This window comes from Sciurus carolinensis, chromosome 3 (genome assembly GCF_902686445.1).
Source record: "Sciurus carolinensis chromosome 3, mSciCar1.2, whole genome shotgun sequence".
Lineage (NCBI taxonomy): Eukaryota > Metazoa > Chordata > Mammalia > Rodentia > Sciuridae > Sciurus > Sciurus carolinensis.
Window position 1 is genome coordinate 24,104,848 of NC_062215.1, and position 6,387 is coordinate 24,111,234.

A 6,387-nucleotide genomic window follows, 5' to 3' on the forward strand; every position below is an offset into this window, starting at 1 on the left:
CTGAAGGGCCCCTCCTTACAAGAAGGCACTGGCCCCTGGGGCCAGGCCCTCCAGGACACCACTACCTCAAACATCCGCACCCATCTCCTGGGTTTCAGGCCCTTGGAATCTTATGCAAAATTCCAGGTGTGGGCAGAGGGGTAATGGCTTTCCTGCATAGGATTATGCTTTTCGCAGACTCTCAAACATAACTGTGGTGGCCTCCCCACCCCAAACTAGTACTTGGTTCATCTCCCCCAAAACTTCCAGCAGTCTGTTGGAAAGGCTTTATCAGGGATTGTAAAGTTGGCAAATCCTAGAGCAATCTCTCAGGAAAGGGGAGAGGTGAGGTCCCGGTGAGGCGGGAGAGAGCTAAAGAAAGAAGGCAGGTGCCCGCACACAGTTGGGGGCGGGGCAGAGTGTGCATGGAGTGCTCTCCTCACTGATTTGAAGCCCCACGGCATCCTACAAACCCGCCAGTCAGACAACTGGCCTGGGAAAATGTTTTGCACCCACCCTGAGGTGGCCTGTTGGCATTTGTGTTCTCTCTCTGGTGGCCTCTCTGGAGAGTGGGAAACATCTGGAGCACATCCAACAACCCTGCAGCTTCCTGTGCCCAGGGCTGACCAGCTTAGCTGCCCAGTCTACCCCAAGTCTACCTGCTCATGGACTGACCATGTGTGCCAGGCACAGAGTGAGGTGCTGGGAAGAGAAAAGACATAAAACTCCCCCCACTCTCCGCTCCCCCTCCAAAGTACATTTTAAATCCTAACTAGGCAAATCTTAAACCTGTCTCACCATCTCCAACTCTGCTTCTGATTGGTTCAACTTCCTATGAACTGGGGTTCCTACCCCTTTCCATCCCAAATAGCTCCCTGACCCTAGTCTTTGGATAGACAGGCATTTCAGAGGCCCATAGTGGAACCCCCTTGAGTGATTCTCTCTGATGGCACCTGGATAGCCTTCCAGCACCCCTGCCATCCATCCTTCCCAAACCTCCCTGAACACTCTGCCTTTCCTGGCCACAGATGTTGCTTAGGAGGGTGAGATTAAGGGTGTCACTTTGTTTTGGGCTAGGAATTGCCTCCCCACTTACTTATGCAACCCAAGAGAAACTTGTATTCATCCTTCAAAACCTGAATTAATTATTGTATCTTCCACAGTACCAAGAATTTTCTTGTGCCCCTTGACGTGATATATACCATGATTGATTACACACACACACACACACACACACACACAGTACCATTTAGTCATGTGTTGGCCTCACTAATAGAATTTTAGCTCCCAGGCCATGTATAGTGGTGTACACTTGTAATCCCAGCAAATTGGGAGGCTGAGAGAGGAGGATCCCAAATCCAAGGCCAGCCTCAGCAACTTAGCAAAATCCTGTCTGAAAAAACAAGGTGGGCAGGTGGGGGCGCTGAGGATGTGACTCAGTGGTAAGCACGCTGGGTTCAATCCCCAGTACAATTAAAAAAAAAAAAAAAAGGAAAGAAAAGAAAAAATAAAAAAGTTTAGCTTCTTAAGCCTGAAATGATGTATCACTAATACAGACCTGACATATGGGAGGTGTTTAAGGTCAACTTGAAAACACCAGTGGGGCTGGGGTTGTGGCTCAGTGGTAGAGCACTGACTTAGCATGTGTGAGACCCTGGTTCAATCCTCAGCACCTCACGAAAGTAAAATAAAGGTGTTGTGTGGGGAGAAAGGTACACTCATACATTGCTGGTGGGGTTGCAAATTAGTGCAGCCACTCTAGAAAGCAGTGTGGAGACTCCTTAGAAAACTTGGAATGGAACCACCATTTGACCCAGCTATCCCACTCCTTCGCCTATACCCAAAGGACTTAAAATCAGCATATTACAGAGATACAGCCACATCAATGTTCATAGCTGCTCAGTTCACAATAGCCAGATTGTGGAACCAACCTAGATGTCCTTCAATTGATGAATGGATAAAGAAACTGTGGTATATATATACAATGGAATATTACTCAGCCATAAAGAATGATAAAATTATGGCATTTGCAGGCAAATGGATGAAATTGGAGAATATCATGCTAAGTGAGATAAGACAATCTCAAAAAAACAAAGGACGAATGATATCACTAATAAGTGGATGATGACACATAATGGGGGGAGGGAGGGGTTAGTGTTAGGGTTAGAGTTAGGGTTAGGGAGGGGGGCAAGAATGGAGGAAGGAAGGACTGTATAGAGGGAAAAGAGGGGTGGGAGGGGTGGGGGGAAGGGAAAAAATAACAGAATGAATCGAACAACATTACCCTATGTAAATTTATGATTACACAAATGGTATGCCTTTATGCCATGTACAAACAGAGAAACAACATGTATCCCATTTGTTTACAAAAAAAAAAAAGGTGTTGTGTCCACTACCACTAAAAAAAAAATTATATATATATATATATAATTAAAATATATAATATATTTAAATATATATATATATAAAAGAAAATACCAATGTAGCATTACCAATATAGTATAACAAAAAACTAATGAAACAAAACTCTTGAATTAGCTACTTGCTTTATCCTATTCTCCCTAAGAAAAAATAAATGTGACTTCTTGTGGTTCCAGCTACTGCTGGCTTGCTTTTGTTACTATCTCCCTGAGGGTGATGTAAATAGGAGGATATTATTTTGCAAGGTTCCCCTGCGTCTTGTGCTAAGAACACACATTTGTCCAGAAAGGTGCCCACAGCTTCCAAGATGCCTCATTCTCTGAAAATCCAAGGAGAGCAAATATGTGGTTTAGAAGACACCGGAAGAAGCCAAAAACTCATCCCAGCTCAGGTGTCTGGAAGAGGCCAGGAGGAGGGTGGAATGCACTTTGACTTGGGGACAGTAACCCAGGGTCAGGTCCCCATTTCCTATTGATACAGAAAAGAGCTTATCCTGGAGGTGCTTCTGAAATCTAGGCCTTTCTGGTGTCTGAGACCCAGGGAGGCAAAACCTTGTTCTTTCATTCTACGGTGGAGAAAGAGCCCGAGCGAGAACTGCAGCGTCAGGCCCACCTACGGCCTGCGCTCCCTGAGCGCCATCAGGATCAGGTGCAGGCTGAGGAGGCTCCAGCCCATTCTCCTGGAAGCGACCAACCTGACCCAACCCCTGGCCTTCAGGGGTTATTCTGGGAGGGGCAGGGTAGGGAGAGGATTTAGAGATAAGGACTGGGCGCTATAACTTCCCCTGTTCAGCCTACTTTATTGTTGTCTAAAGCATACCTTCTAAAACTAGGTTCAAGTGTTGAGTACCATGTACAAATGGACAATGTGCACATTTCCAGAAGTATGTTCTTGCTGAGTGAAGCAAGTTAAATTCAAATAAGAGTGCCAGGGACCTCCGTGCCCTGTTGGGGCACAAACTGCAGGTCCACATATATCCTTGCCATTATACTGACCTCTGCCAAGGGAGTAGCTGTAGGTTCCAGGGATATTTCTTTCCCAAATCAGAGAGGAGAGGGGAGCTGCCATTTTGTTCCCCTTCTCTGGCCAAGAGACTGGAGATCCTGCAGGGGTCCAGCCTGGTCAGGGTGACAAGAAGAGCAGGGACAAAGATGAGTCTCTCGTGGCTACCTCAGGTGCACCAAGAGGCAGGGCAGGGGCAGGCCGAGCTGCATTCTATTCTGATTTGGGAAGTGTGGCTGCCACTGAGGAAGGCCTTCTTGCTTTGGTGGAAGGAGTGGGGTCTGAGTAGCCGAAGTGCAGGGGGCCTGTGTGCCAGGCACTCTTCCAAATGCTCTGAATGAGTAAACTGATCCTTGAAGCCACCCCTGAAGTGGATCCTCTAAGTGGACACACCAGTTTGTACCGCCACTAACAACAGGCCTATTACTCTTTGTATTAGTTTCCTGTGGCTGCTGTAACAAATTACCCCAGACTCAAGGGTGTTAAACAACAGAAACGATTCTTTAATGGAAGTCAGAAGTCTAATATTAGCTTCCCTGGGTCAAGACCAAGTTGTTGTGAGGGCCTTGGACCCACTGGAGACTTCAAGGGATCTGCTGGTTGCCTGCTTCAGCTACCTGTGGCAGTAGGCATGCCTAGCACATGTCCACACTTCTGTGTCTTTGCTGTCTCTGTCTTCACATCACCTTGTCCACTTCTGTGTCCAACTCAGCTCCCTCTGACTCTCCCTATAAGTACCGTAACCGATTGCGCAACTGGAGCTCCTGCCTCTCTCTTATGAGGACGCTTGGGGTGGCATTTAGGGCCCACCCAGTGGATCCAGGATCATCTTCTCATTGCATGATTCTTCACATAATCATATCTGCAAAGACCCTTTTTCCAAATAAGGTCATCTCACAGGTTCCAGGGATTTGATGTGGATTTTTTTTTTGAGGGGGGGGGCTTTTTTGTGTGTGTGTGTGGTACAGGGATTGAACCCAGGGGTGCTTAAAAAGGCGAGTCCTTTTTATTTTTTATTCTGAGATGGGGTCTCACCAAGTTGCTTAGGGCCTCGCTAAGTTACTGAGGCTGGCTTTGAACTTGCAATCCTCCTGCTTCATCCTCCCTAGTGGCTGGAATTATAGGCATGCACCACCATACCCAGCTAGGGGATGCCACTTTTCAGCCTGCCACACTCTTCATTCTAACTCTCTGCTGTGTCAGACTATGGCAGACAAGGGTGACCAGCAGTTAGGCACCAGTCATCGGCTCCTTCAAGATCTGCCTCATCTTCAGGAAGCGCGTTACCAGAAGGTATGTCCTTTTAGAGAAATAGAAGTCCAGTCATTTCAACCCCATAAAGGACACTTATGGGGTGAATATCGCCCATGCAACTGACCCAAGATTAGTCCGGCCTGCAGGGTCATTGGATCTCTTCCTCTGCCCAGTCCTACCTCCATTTGTTTCCTCTTACAGAAAATGATCCCTAAAAATCGTTACCCTTCAAAATGCCACCTACTTCTGGAGAACACAATCTGTGACATAGATATTTCCACTTTTGCAAGTTCAATGGAAGCAAAGTGTCATCTTTGTGTTTTTGATATTTGCATTTCTGGGCCTGGTGCCTGGATTGAAGAGTGTCCCCAAAATTCATGTCCACTCAGACCTTCAGAATGTGACCCTATTTGGAAATGGAGTCTTTGCAGATGCATTTAGTTAAGATGTAGTCATACTGGATTAGAGTAGGCCCTAAATCCAAGGGACTGGTGTCCTTGTGTGAGAGAAGACACACAGGAAGAACACTATGTGACAGTGGAGGCAGAGATTTAGGTGACCCAGCTACAAGCCCAGGGACACCAAGGACTTCCAATCACTACCAGAAGCCAGAAGAAGCACAGTCCCTCAGAGCTTCTGGAAGCAACCAACCATGCTGACACCTTGATTTCAGACTTCTGGCCTCTAGAGCAGTGAGAGAATCAATTTCAGTTGTTTTAAGTCACTCAGCTTGTGGTGATTTGTTACAGCAGCACTTAAAAATTATATACCCAGTTTTTAGTAAGGTTGGATATTTTCTCATTTATTTATTGACTTTTGGATTTCCTGTTCTCTGAAATGATCCCTTTTCTGTATAGAAAATCTTCTCCACTCTTCATATGATGGTCACCTTCCTAGTATCTGACTTAAAAAAATAGAAACTACATATTTACATGTTCCATAGTCTTCCAGGGATCTGCTGCCCCTGGTTGGGAACCTTGGTCTTCAGGACTAAATTTCAACACTTGGCCAGGGATTGGTGGTGCACACCTGTCATCCCAGTGACTTGGGAGACTGAGGCAGAAAGATTGCGAGTTTGAGGCCAACTATGGCAACTTAGTGACAATGACTAAAAAAAAAGGGTGGGGGAGGTTTTGGATATAGCTCAGTGGAAGAGCAACCCTGGGTTCAATCCTCAGTACTGAAAAATAACAATAATAAATGAAATAAAATAATAAATAAATAAATTTCAACCCTTTGTCATGGGTTGAGAGTTCTTCATGATCTGCCCTTGGCGGTCTCTCCAATCTAATTTCTCTCTACTCTGTCCATAAACATCTGCGTTCTCATGATAAACTTCTAGGACTGCTGTTTTCTTACTTCTGTGCTTTATCTATGGTGTCCCTCTTCCCTGAATACACCTATCACTTCCCCTCTTCCCCCTCTATTCTCCCTTCCACCAAATTCACATCCACCCTACAAGACTCAGCTCAAATGTGCTACTTCCAGAAAACTGTCTGATGGTTTTCTGTCCTCACTCTACGCCTTTAGCCCCAGGTTGAGCTGGATACTCCTTCCTGTACCCTTGATACTCTGAGCATATCTTTTAGTTCACAGGAACTTTTTCTTTTTCTTTTCTTTTTTTTTTTTTTTTCCGCTATACTGAGGATTGACCCTAGGAGCATTCTACCAATGAGTCACATCCTCAGCCCTTTTTATTTTTTATTTTGAAACAGGGTCCCACTAAGTTGC